This window comes from Eulemur rufifrons, chromosome 7 (genome assembly GCF_041146395.1).
Source record: "Eulemur rufifrons isolate Redbay chromosome 7, OSU_ERuf_1, whole genome shotgun sequence".
NCBI lineage: Eukaryota > Metazoa > Chordata > Mammalia > Primates > Lemuridae > Eulemur > Eulemur rufifrons.
In genome coordinates this window covers 77920331-77934527 of record NC_090989.1, presented here as the reverse complement: position 1 = coordinate 77934527, position 14197 = coordinate 77920331, and the positions used below count along the sequence as shown (strand labels likewise).

The following is a 14197-nucleotide window of genomic DNA, read 5'->3' as shown; positions in this document are numbered from 1 at the left end:
CTCGCAAGGAAGGGAAGAGGGCATGGGCCCAGGAACAAGGAAAAGCCAGCAGATTAGAAAGGAGAACACAGGGTTGTAAAATAAACAGTAGCCTATCTTTACGGAAAATGTTGGTATTTTCTTCATTATAGATTTATTGCAATGATTTTGATTTTTTAAAATGTTGCATTAAAATATTCACCTTGACAACTGAGTTTCAGTGCCCCTCACCCCCCTTAAATTTTGCACCTGGTGAGTGCCTCACTCACCTCAGTGTAATCCTGGCCCTGCTGTCAGGATTGCTGTGAGAATTAGACATAATATCTATGAGATATCTGGAGCACTACCTGGCACATAGTAGCTGCCAGAAAATTGGTAATTGTTGATGATGTTGATAATAAATTGGGATAATAGTATTTACCTCACAGGGTTGTTATGAAGACTAAATAAAGTAATACAAATTGCTTAGCATGGAATTTGATATATAATAGGTGTTCAACAAATATTAATTCCTTTCCTTCTATCATTTTAGTTTCCTTGATTCAACTAAGGATACATAAAGCTGTATAGCTAATGTTCAAGTGACAATGCATGTCCCTGGCCAGAGACTAAGAGTTAGAGACCTGGGTTTGGTCCTGGCTCTATTACTAACAAGATTGAAAAAATGAACCATTTTTCTTGTACTAAAATGAGAGGTTGGTTCCTCATTCCCTAGATTTAGCAATCTCTAGCATTCCTTTTGGACAAAAAATTTTAAGATCTGCGAGCTAGCTGATTTGAAAGGACAAGAGGCATCTACTCAGGAAAACAAAGTTGCAGGGCAATCTTACTAATCCAAGGCAACAACCCACACCTAAAAAAATAAATACAGCAAGAAATTAAAAATATTTTGGTCTATAAGAGCTTGGCCAAAAAAAAGGAAAAAAATTTTAATTAAAAGATCTGAAAACAACCCTGATTTACTCTTGTAATTAGAATGCTGATCAGATAGATGTTTTGTCACCTTTATGTCAAGCACTTTTTTTGGCTAACAAATTAATAAACATGGTTCCACATGCTACAACAAGAATGAATCTTGAAAGCACTGTAAGTGAAAGAAGTCTGTCACAAAAGATTGCATATTATATGATTCCATTCTTATGAAATGTCCAGAATAGGGAAACCTACAGAGACAGAAAGTAGTTTAGTGGTTGCTTAGGGATTGGGGGGGCGGTGCTGGGGGGAAACAGGAAATGTGATAGGATAGCTAAAGGGTACTGGGCTCCTTTGGAGGTTATGAAAATGTTCTAAAATTGACTAGTGGTGATTGTGCATATCTGTGAATATATTAAAAACCACTGAATTGTACACTTTAAATGGGTGGATCATATGGCATGTGAATTACATCTCTTTAATAAAGCTGTTAAAAATGGTTCTATAATTAATTTCACAATTTTATGGAAAGACCAGGATGAAAATATGGAAAGTCGGCCGGGCGCAGTGGCTCACACCTGTAAGCCTAGCACTCTGGGAGGCCGAGGTGGGCGGATTGTTTGAGCTCAGGAATTTGAGACCAGTCTGAGCAAGAGCAAGACCCCCGTCTCTACTAAAAATAGAAAGAAACTAGCTGGACAACTAAAAATATATAGAAAAAAAATTAGCCAGACATGGTGGCGCATGCCTCTAGTCCCAGCTACTCGGGAGGCTGAGGCAGGAGGATCGCTTGAGCCCAGGAGTTTGAGGTTGCTGTGAGCTAGGCTGACACCATAGCACTCTAGCCTGGGCAACAGAGCGAGACTCTGTCTCAAAAAAAAAAAAAAAGAAAGAAAAAAAAAAAAAAAGAAAGAAAAAAAAAAAAAAAAGAAAAGAAAAGACAATATGGGCCGGGCGCGGTGGCTCACGCCTGTAATCCTAGCACTCTGGGAGGCCGAGGTGGGCGGATCGTTTGAGCTCAGGAGTTCGAGACCAGCCTGAGCAAGAGCGAGACCCCATCTCTACTAAAAATAGAAAGAAATTATATGGACAGCTAAAAATATATATAGAAAAAATTAACCGGGCATGGTGGTGCATGCCTGTAGTCCCAGCTACCCGGGAGGCTGAGACAGGAGGATCCCTTGAGCTCAGGAGTTTGAGGTTGCTGTGAGCTAGGCTGACGCCACGGCACTCACTCTAGCCTGGGCAACAAAGTGAGACTCTGTCTCAAAAAAAAAAAAAAAAAAAAAAAAAAAAAAGAAAAGACAATATGGAAAGTCTTTTCATAGTGATGGAGGGCAGAAATTTCTCTTTTTCTGTTAAAATAGAACCACGCTTCCAGTTTTCCAATTCATTTTCTTTCCCCTTGGAGACTGAGGCTGATGGACGTTCATTTTCTACCACTGCAGGTTAAATAAAGCCCTCCACCTCGGTCAGTCTGTTGAGGTGGGGTTTCTCAGCTGCTCCTGTGCAAGGTAAACCACGCTTATTCTCAAACCTAGCAACTAAATATAGCTGTCATTTTGTTTTATCTTTGCCAGTGAAAACCGGGTTGAATAGATGTCTGTTTTCCCAGATTAATCCCCGTCAGGTAGAAAAGTGTGGTTCCCTGAGACAAGACTGATCACTGACAACCCCACGCCCTTTCTGATGAACCTTCCAACGGATCCTTTTACTCAGTGTCTTAGCAAGACGCACCGCACAGAAGCTAAACAAAGCTGCCCATGCTGTCTCAGCATCACACCCCACTCTAGCTTTTTAGCTTCTACCTGCTTTGGGAGGAACTAAATTAATTTCCCACGTTTCTGACTTGGGGAAAACCTTTTCAAAGAGAGGAGACTCCTTGTTCGCATTCAAAGAGGCACCTGTGAAAAGAGAAGATAGAATTGTAGATGGGAATAACCCACTGATGAAGCAATTGTGAATGTAGGCAAGAAGAGAGGAAGTTCTGAGATTCTGAGAGTCAATAAACAAAGGTGGGTTCACTTTAAACTCTCAATATGGCTGAGTTGGCTTATTGTTCAAAATGAAGGTTTCAGGCCTGCTTGGGAGCTCACGCCTGTAGTCCCAGCTACTTGGGAGGCTGAGGCAGGAGGATTGCTTGAGCCCAGGAGTTTGAGGTTACAGTGAACTATGATGATGCCACTGCACTCTACCCAGGGTAACAAAGCAAGAAAATGTCTCCAAAAAAAAAAAAAATGAAGGTTTTAGTTTACCTCAAACCAATGGTTGGTGAAGTTTCCTTCAACCCCTTAGTTGACTAACCTACAAATCCAACTGAGAGATGGGAAATTGCACTTAATTTAACCTTGATGCATGGTTTCCTGTCAGTGAGTAAAACATCCCTGACTCATACTTCGTTTTTATTTTGAGTTTGGGGTTCTAAGGCATGCTCAAGCTGTCACCCCCAAACATGACACACATGCGTATTAACGTCTTTAGAACAGCGGGCCACGGTCAGGTTTACTGACTCCATGCTGCCTTAAAATATTTACTGAGATGCAGATCAACATTGACAGATATATTTTCAAGTATCCTGGGCCATAGATGTTAGTCAGTATCTGGGATACAAGCTCATCCTGAGTTGATACAGCCAGAAGGTTTGCTGTAACTCATGCTTGAGAACACTTTTATGCTTGTCTGAAAACACTGACGGAATTTGCAAAAGTCCAGGAAATAAAAATCTAAAGAGATTTTAAATTATAGGCCAGAAACTTTGCCTTGGAGGTATTAGAAAACGAGTTGGATACCTATTTTTTAAGAGAGGTAGAAGGGGCCAGGTGTGGTGGCTCATGCTTGTAATTCCAGCACTTTGGGAGGCTAAGGGGGGAGGATCCCTTGAGCTCAGGCAATGGAGACCAGTCTGGGCAACAAAGCAAGACTCTCTCTTTACAAAAAAATCTAAAATATTAGCTGGGATGCTCCTCTGGTCGGAGTGTGAAAAAAGAAATAAAAGAAATAAAAATAAAATAAAATAACAAAAAATAAATAAATAAATAAATAAAATATTAGCTGAGTATGTTGGCAGGCCCCTGTAGTCCCAGCTACTTGGGAGGCTAAGGCAGGAGGATCGCTTGAGCCCAGAAGTGTGAGGTTACAGTAAGCTATGATTATGCTACTATACTCCAGCCTGGGCAACAGAGGAAGACCCTGTTTCAAAAAAAAAAAAAAGAGAGAGAGAAACAGAGGCAGAAGGCAGAGGTGATATGCCCCTGCCATGAAATTCTATTAAGATTTTTAAATCTGAAGAGTAACTCAGTTTATATTTTTTATGCAGAGGACCACACTGAATTTAGCATTAAAAACTCATCCTGGGGCCTGACGCGGTGGCTCACGCCTGTAGTCCTAGCTTCCTGGGAGGCCCGAGGTGGGAGGATAGCTGCAGCTCAGGGGTTTGACACCAGCCTGAGCACAGTTAGACCCCGTCTCTAAAAAAAAAAAAATCATCCTGAGCCAGATTATGAAGGGATCACAGTTGGCCAGGGTCAAACCTGGTGAAATATTTCTTGTTTCTCTTAGTCTGGGCAGAAACAGGCAAGAACCATATGGGCAGAATGCCCTCTTGATTGTAAGTACACATCTACGTTTAACCACCAGCTGTACTTCTTTAGGATGCAACCGGGAAAACAAACGAGATGCCAGATTTTCTCACTCTTATTTCTTAATCATGTACATAAATATGCAAGCACATTCACACCCCCTCACTCACCTTTGCCAACATGTTAGAGAAAGATGAGTCAGACACACACAGGCACAATTCTGAATCATTTGAAAGGATGTCCAATGTCTGAGGAAATAATTCGCTGTGTTTTTGGCACTAAGATATTTTCTCTGGGAAAATATCCTACCTAGTTTTACACAGTTGCCATAGGCCAAAATATTGGTAGCAGAGTAGCTATGAAAACTAGCCTTAATTTAGAACAACAAAAACCTGTGTTCCTTGGACCACCTGCAGCTAAAAAACCTTGAGGGCTTGTTAAAAATGCAGATTCCAGGCTGGCTGCAGTGGCACATGCCTGTAGTCCCAGCTACTCAGGAGGCTGCAGTGTGCTATGATCTACGATTGCGCCTGTGAATAGCCTCTACTCCAGCCTGGGTAACATAGTGAGACTCCATCTCTAAAAAAAATGCAGATTTCAAGATCTCCTTCCAGACTTACTAGGTCTGGATTTTTGGGGGTGGAGTCTCTGCATTTTAAACAAACTAGGTGATTCTACTGTACTTCAGAATTTGTTAGCCATTGCTTTGTTCACTGGTAAGATTTTTTTTTTTTTTTTTAGACAGGGTCTCACTCTGTTGCCCGGGCTAGAGTGCTGTGGCATCAGCTTAGCTCACAGCAACCCCAAACTTCTGGGCTTAAGTGATCCTCCTGTCTCAGCCTCCCAAGTAGCTGGGACTACAGGCATGAGCCACCACCCCTGGCCCACTAGTAAGATTATGGCCAACATTCCTAACATGATTTCATAAAGATTAGAACAACAAAACAAAGATCTCTGAAAGTGAATGACTTATATTCTTGGTATTTCAGAATCCCATCTTAATACTTGCTAATTTTGGACTGCAAGTAAACAAAAAGTCAATGTATTTATGCTTAATAATTTCTGCTATCAGATGCATATTATTCAACACCCTCCCCCATGAAAGTTCCAAGTTCAGGTTTTGAAAATACTGAGAAGTTTAGATTTAGCTTGCAGGTATAATTATGTTTTTTCCTTCTAGCTACAGAAGTTTACTGTTGTGTCTCTGTCTACTTAGATTCTATCACACATACATCAGTGAGTCTTCAAGAATCATTTAAAACTAGACTTTACTTAGGAGAAGATGTTGAGTAGAAAGGCAGGTCGAAAAAATTAAGTAGCCATTTTTCCAACTTTGTAAATAGAGATATATAATGGGAGACTGGAACAAAGTACCCACAAATCATCATCCGGGTTTTGTGTTAGGGTTGGCCCCCACCCCCTAAACATATCTCTAAGTTTATGTTCATTTTTAAAATTTAAAAATGATAATAAACACACACTTTAAAATGTTAACTTAGTTTAAAATATAATCATTAGTATGATTTTAACTTACTAGTCAATCAACTTTAAAAGCATATATTTAGAAAAATTTATTTATAGGCCTGAAATTCTAATATAATGATTTTAATTTTTCCATTTCCCTTCTAAACTTTACTCACGGGAATATATGAATGATTTTAACACAGCTGTAATTATAGTTTACCTACAAATTTGAGTTCTACTTTTTCTACTTTGCATTATTTTATAAATATCTTTGCATATTTCTGCATAGCATCAGAATTACTTTAATGGCTATTGTTTTAAAAATTAAGTTGATATACTGTCCTTTATCCATTCCTGTATGTATGAACATTTCTGTTGTATGAAATTTTAGGTTATTACAGGTAACATAGTTAGAGTTACCTCTGTATATGATGCTTTTTTTTTCTTTTAAAAGTTATTTATTTAGAATAAATTTCCAGGAATGGTTTTACTAGTTCAAAGAATATTAACATTTTTACAGTCTTAATATTATATATAACATATTTCCCCCTTGCTCTTCAAAAAAATTATACCAATGTTCATTACCACAAGCTATGTTGAAAAAGAACTGGATTCCTAAAAAGGCTGAGAAGTGGATTCCTAAAAAGATTGATCATTTCACTTTATTTTTGTTACTTTACCAGGTATATTAGTGTCTTAATTTTGATTTCTTTATTATGATTAATAATTTTAAGTTATCAATATGCCAGGAACCATTCTAAGGAGTTAATGTATAAAATTATGTTTTACTATAAGAATAATTTAAATAAATCCTCAACGCATCAAAGTATAAAACCCCACCTTCTATATATTAGATATCATAAAATAAACTTTTAAATTTCCAGAAAATAAGTGATCTCATTTCACAGTAGTGGAAAGACACAGAAATTTAGCTATGAATGAAAAGACTATTCTATATTCTAGATTTTTCAGTATATTTGATTTCTGTACATAAAAAATTTATTCAAAGAAATAATGGCTTCTTTTATTATTGAGAAAAATTTTTTTTTCAGGATTAGAAAGTTCATTTAACCTGTATCTTCTTTCTTTAAAAATGACAGTATAAAACTTAAAAAGTTCCCTGAAGGAACTAGGATGATAAAATGAAAAATGATATTACTACTGATAATATTTTTAAAGGAATTTTTAAAAACATTCAGTAAATGACCTACCTGAGCGCACCAAGCACATCAAGCTGATGAATAAATACAATTTCAGCATGTGGAAACTGGACAGAATGTGTGTCACATTCACAAGAAGAATGATTGACTTTGCCGAGCCTGTAGAGTTCCCACCGTGCACAGCGAGCTCAAAGCACTAATGCAGAGGTGTGGTGACAACAGGAAGTTCCCTAGGGACTGACTGCAGGCAGTCTCAACCCTTTCAGGATCTTTGACTCCTCCTCTTCTTAATAAAAGGTCAGTCACTGTCTACCTTACACAATTGTATGCATATCTTAGTATTACAATTTGTATTTGCAGAATGACGAGTTCAAAATAGTTTCATTCTTTGTGGGCGTTTTATTAGTTGTTTGGCTTGGTGTGTTGAAATCAAGTGTGATTTGAGATCTTTTCCTTCCTTGTTTTTTGTGAATGAAATAACAAATCCAGTTAGTATTCTGTTGGCCTGTGCATACAAAACCACTTTTTATGTTAATTCATTCTTCATAGGGCAGTCTTTAGATTTTATTAAGAACATTTTATTAGGTCCAATTATATATCTATATTTGCCAAAATATATCTATGCTTCAGATCAAAGGAAACTTTTTTTGGTATTATATATTTGTATTTTTATTTCTTCCTGTCCAGAATTCCTATCTAATGGTTCTTCTTTTTAAAGGAAAAGTAAATGCAAAAACTTAAATAGAGAACTATGCCAGAATCTACCCACCTGACAAGTTTAGTTTAGTTAGAAATAACTAAACTTGTGATGCATAGCTACACAGTAATTTAATCCCTGTTTTGTGAAAAGTGCTTATGACACTTAGGCTTCTGGTGGCCTGAGGAGCTTAAAAACAAACTAATAAATACACAAACAATTTAAGAATACATTTTCAGGGCACGCTCTGTGGCTCATTCCCGTAATCCTAGCACTTTGGGGGCTGAGGCAGGAGGATGGATCACTCCATCCCAGGAGCTGTAGACCAGCCTGAGCAACACAGTGAGACTCCATCTCTACAAAAAGTAGAAAAATTCCACCTGGCACAGTGACTCGAGCCTGTAATCCTAGCACTCTGGGAGGCCGAAGCGAGAGGATTGCTTGAGCTCAGGAGTTTGAGATCAGCCTGAGCAAGAGCAAGACGCTGTCTCTACTAAAAATAGAAAAATTAGCCCAGCATCGTGGTGAGCGCCTGTAGTCCCAGCTACTCAGGAGACTGAGGCAGGAGGATCACTTGAGCCCAGGAGTTTGAGGTTGCTGTGAGCCACGGCACTCCAGCCTGGGCAACAGAGTGAGACCCTGTCTCAAAAAAAAATTTTTTTTTTTTCATTTAAAGCATCAGGCAAAAGCCGTCAGTCATTTAGCACTGTCTACCTAAAGTATGTGCTTTTGAAGTAATAGGCACCGTGCTAAGGACTTTAGCTATAATATCTCACTTAATCCATATAACAACCCTGTGAGAGGTGTGATCTTATTATCTTCATTTTCCAATTAAGAAAACAGATTTAGAGAACTAAAATGCTTTGCTTCATGCCACATGACTAGTGTGGAAGACATGGAATTTGAACTCAGGTTAGTGGACCAGCACTAGGCTAGTTACACTTAGTAACTATTGTTCTTACCTAACTGATTACACGATCTGCACCTTCCCCTCCCATCAGAAGGCAGGCTGTGGAGGAGAGGGACCCAGGTGGGATTTTAGGACTGGAGAGCACCTTAGAGCCTTAATTTTCAGGTGAGAGACTTCACTCAGCACATTAGTCTGTTTCTGTTTTTGTCTTCTGCTGGGAGAAATAAATTAAGGAAATGTAAACAGGAAAACCAAATAGATGAACTGGTAGCTTGTCTATTTTTTCACTTGTAAACTTTACTAATTTCAGAAAAGCTGCCCTCTGGGACAAAAGGAGAATTGTTTCACTTTTCTCTTAAGAACCGGTTAGGAAATGCATTGTTCCTTGTTGGGTCAATGTACTTGCCTGATATTTGTTGACTTCCTATCAGTTTTAAGTACCATGCCAAGTGCTTATCTAAACAGAACCAATGTACATTTTCCTGGAAACTAGTCAATTATAGGAATAAAAATAACTTCTTCTTTTTTTTTTTTTTTAAACACAGTGTCGCTCTGTTGCCCGGGCTAGAGTGCAGTGATGTCAGCCTAGCTCATAGCAACCTCAAACTCCTGGGCTCAAGTGATCCTCCTGCCTCAGCCTCCTGAGTAGCTGGGATTACAGGCGTGTGCCGCCATGCTCAGCTAATATTTTTTTCTACTTTTAGCTGCCCAGCTAATTTTTTCTTCTGTTTTTTTTCTTTTTTGGAGACAGAGTCTTGCTCTGTTGCCCAGGCTAGAGTGCAGTGGCATCAGCCTAGCTCACAGCAACCTCAAACTCCTGGGCTCAAGTGATCCTCCTGCCTCAGCCTCCCAAGTAGCTGGGACTATAGGCATGTGCCACCATGCCCGGCTAATTTTTTTTTTTATGTATATATGTTTAGTTATCCACCTAATTTTTTTCTATTTTTAGTAGAGACGGGGTCTCGCTCTTGCTCAGGCTGGTCTCAAACTCCTGACCTCGAGCTATCCTCCCGCTTCGGCCTCCCAGAATGCTAGGATTATAGGCGTGAGCCACCGAGCCTGGCCTGCCCAGCTAATTTCTTTCTATTTTTTCTTTTAGTAGAGACGGGGTGTCACTCTTGCTCATGCTGGTCTCAAACTCCTGACCTCAAACAATCCTCCCACCTCGGCCTCCCAGAGTGCTAGGATTACGAGTATGAACCACTACCACGCCGGGCCAAGGATAATTTCTGTTGGGAAGTCTCTTTGTGCTACTATTAATGATTTTCCCACTGGTAGGCACAGAAGGTCCCCTAACTTCCTGTGTGCTCCTTCAGGCATTCAGAACAGCGCAAAAATCAATGGGAGAACCTGTCCCTTTGTTTCGGGGTTAGTGAGAAATATCAAATATAAAAAAAAATTCCTAAGAACAGGGGAGAGCAGAGGAAGATAGAAAGGAGAGGAGGAGAATGGGTATGACTATAAAGGAATCTTATAGTGATGGAACAGTTGTGTATCTAATTGTGGTGGTGGCTACAGGAACTTCACGTATGTTAAGTTTGCATAGAACTATACAACATGTACGTGTAAAACTGGTAAAATCTAAATGAGGTCTGTGGATTGTACCAATGTCAATTTTCTGGTTTTGATAGTGCACTATAGTTATATAAGATGTCAACAATTGGAGAATACTGGGTGAGGGTACACAGGGCCTGTATTTTTTTTTTTTTTTTTTTAAAGATAGGGCCCTGCTGTGTTGCCCAGGCTGGACTCAAACTCTTGGGCTAGCTGATCCTACCACCTCAGCCTCCTGAGTAGCTCAGACTATAGGTGCATGCCACTGGCCCTGGCTTATTTTTGCCCCTTCCTGTGAACCAATAATTATTCAAAATAAAAGTTTTTTTTTTTTTAATTCCAAAGATGAGTCAATTCTTATAATCATTAGAAAGGACATTTATTCAAGAGTGTTCTGAGGAAAACCATTTCTTCATTTCCAATTAGCTAATCAAGATTTTCTCAATCCTATGATCCTGATAAATGATCACAACTCAAGAATGTCACAATTTTCCTCATTTCCATCCTAGTATTATGTAGTGGCTTTTTTTCTTTTTTTAGAGACAGGGTCTCACTCTGTAACCCAGGCTGGAGTGCACTGGCATTATCACAGCTCACTGCAGCCTTGAACTTCATAGCCTCTGGAGTAGCTAGGGCTATAGACACATGCCACTGTGCCCTAATTTCTTTATTTTTTGCACAAACAGGGATCTTGTTATGTTGCCAGGCTGGTCTCAAACTCCTGGGCTCAAGTGATCCTTCCGCCTCAGCCTCCCAAAGTGCTGGGATTACAGATACGAGCCACCATGTCTGGCCTTCTTAAAATGTGTTTTTAACCTAGAAATCACTTGCTACAGAGAGCAGAGTAAAAAGTCCAGGCAAGCTTCCAAATGTGTGGACAGGAAAAACAGGTATGAAATGTAATGGAACTGAGGGGAGGAGGTTTTACAACTCTCATTGGTTTCAACAGCCAGGAAAGGTGACCTATGTCCCCACCCACCCTAGTCTAGGGCTCCAGGCTGGTATATGACTCATTGTAACACCTTTGTCTCTTCCCATCCACATCAGTGACCCTGCCACTTCTCACTTGCAGTCCAAGTATGGAAAAATAAGTCTGTTTCCTCAATTCATATCCTACAAAGAGATTAGGGTAACTTTCTTCAAATCCATATTCTCATTTCATTTCTTCATTCCTTCATTTATTGAACATTTCTTGAGCTCCTAGTAAAAGAAGAAGGAAAACATAGGGCATGACTCCTTCCATCAAAGAGGCAGACACATTAATGATGATGATGATGACAATACTACTACTAATATCATGACATGGATACAAATTCTATGGGAGAAGCGTTGGGGAAGCAAGAACAAGTTGGGAATCCCAGGAGGAGGAGGCTTTGGAAAAGCTTCACAGAGGAGGTGCCCTTTGATCTGAGTTCCAAAGACTAGGTAGGAGTTTGTGAGTGAAGAAGGTGGGGAAGGGTATTCCAGGCAGAAAGAAAAGACTTGTAGGCATGAAAGAGAAGTGGCTTCAGAGTTGGGTACGTGTGATTAGGGAAATGATAAAGTAATTTGAAGACAGGCTGTGAAGAACTTTGTATGCCATGCTTAGGATACTGGATTTTATCTTCAAGGTAGTGGGAACCAGACCTTTTTCACATTAACTTATTTAAAAGTTAGTATGTTATTATAAAATAATACAAATGAATATGCTATAATAATATTACATAATACGTACTGGACTATATAATATAAAGATAATATATCTGTATGTTAACTTATCAATATTACACAAATAAAAATGTTTTTGGTAGTTTATTACAGAACAAGAAGAAAAAACATCTGCATACTGCTTTTCTGGGTTAAGAAGTCTTTTTCATGGCATAGAGCTAATTTGTTTTAGATACTTTGACTTCCTTACAATGTATCAAATAAAATGCAAGTCCAGTTTTTTTCCAATAACTGCTGGTTTTCAGAGTACTGTGCAGAACATCTCAACAAGAGACTGCTCTAACAAGGCCAGTATGCACACTGGGGAGACAGAAGCAAAATACTTTTTCTTTCTAAAACTTCTATTACAAAAAAAAGAAGAAGAAACAAAAATTTGGGAAGAATAGCCAATATTTAAATAATTGTCTGTTGGTACTATATATTTTAGATTTACTTGGATCTTAAACTGTTATTTTAAAATATTGTTTTTTTGTTTGTTTTTTTGAGACAGAGTCTTGCTCTGTTGCCCGGGCTAGAGTGCCGTGGCATCAGCCTAGCTCACAACAACCTCAAACTCCTGGGCTCAAGCGATCCTACTGCCTCAGCCTCTGAGCAGCTGGGACTACAGGCATGCGCCATCATGCTCGGCTAATTTTTTCAATATATTTTTAGTTGTCCAGCTAATTTCTTTCTATTTTTAGTAGAGACGGGGTCTTGCTCTTGCTCAGGCTGGTCTTGAACTCCTGACCTCGAGCAATCCTCCCGCCTTGGCTTCCCAGAGTGTTAGGATTACAGGCATGAGCCACTGTGCCCGGCCTAAAATATTGTTTTTAGAGCCAGATTTCTGTTTTTATTTTTAGTTAACTAGCTTCCCAGGCATTGGTAATGGGATCCTTCTTTAGACAATTATTCCCTGAAGCATGCATATGGAGTGAGAGAGCATGCATATGGAGTTGGTGTGAGAAGCAACTCTGTGGGAAAAGTCCTGTAATTTGGAAGGTCTATCCTTGTAACTTCTGAGTTGGAACCATCATGAACCATCTGAGGGGTTCATGGCTGTCTGATTCAGTAGGGCATTTCTCACTTGGTGGCTTCCCCCTCTTCTGGCTGTTCGTAAGTTTCAGCTATTCCCAGGGATAGATACCTGTCTCTTCAAGACTCTTCCTGGGCCATCCAAAGTTAATTTTATGGTCTATATTTTAAGTCAGATCACCCTAAACAAACATTCCAAGTTTGGTGACAATCAATCCAACCATTTTTAGTGATTCAGTAAGAGAAAAAGACAGACTTAATTTATAAATTTACCCTTATTAATAATTAAGAACAATAATATAAATTTACCTTGCTTAACAATAAAAGACAGCACCAAACAAAAAACAACAAAAGAGAGATCATTCTGCAAACAGCATAGAAGAGACAAAGGGTAGAAGGGGAGGTGGCTATGGCAATGGTGTGAGAAATGATCAGACCCTAAAGGACAGTAGTTCTGATAGGATTGGAGAGGGGAAGGTGCAGATCTGTGAAAAATGTAGGATGTAGACACAGCAAGTTCAAGAACTGATAGAAGGAAGAAGAGGGAAGAGAAACATTGAGCACTTAGCTGTGATGGGCTAAGAATAGGCCCTTCACATACATAAACACATTTAATCTGTCCACAGATCTGAGAGGCAGGTTTTATTAACCCCATTTTATAGACTAAGAAACAGAGGTAGATAGGGCCTGCTCCTATTTCTCCACAGGAGGCAGGCCAAGCCGTTTGCAGTCAGTGTGGGCAAGCTTTGTAATGAAATCCAGGACAAGAAACGAGTGTACTTGCTTTGGGCATAGTAAGGCCAAGGTTATTATTGTACAGATTGAATAAGATCAAAGTTTCAGTATTAGGAGGACACGTTTTTTCTTAAGTACCAGAAGAGTTGGTACTCAGAAGGAAATTAATATTCACAGTGGTCAATTATGTTGGATTTTAGGAACATTAGGCCTAACCCAACAAAATCTCATCTATGGGCCCCTACCCCTTCCAGCAAACAGTGCAGAATTCTGCTCAGACCGAGGTCAGGAAAAAAAGTGAGAAGAAATCTTTTAACATTCTCTGAATGCTTCTAAAGAGAAAATTTGCAAGACAAAAGAATGGATTCGAGGGCTGGATCTTCATTGTTCTGTGGGAGGGAGGCAGGTTTTGAGGAAGATGGGGGTAGGGCCCTGGAAAGGTTTAAAGGAGAGGATCTCAGCTGGATCTTTTTAGAAAACTGGGGCATCT

General features: G+C 39.3%; 1 protein-coding gene across 1 annotated transcript in view; it reads left to right on the top strand.

The window, feature by feature from the left end:
- The first annotated feature begins 7346 nt into the window (after nucleotides 1-7346).
- SENP2 (SUMO specific peptidase 2) overlaps nucleotides 7347-14197 on the top strand; it is a 54276-nt gene continuing 47425 nt past the window's right edge. Inside the window, exon 1 of the mRNA XM_069475233.1 lies at nucleotides 7347-7390. The gene's annotated coding sequence lies outside the window, so the exon portion shown is untranslated. The remainder of the gene's footprint in view (nucleotides 7391-14197) is intronic.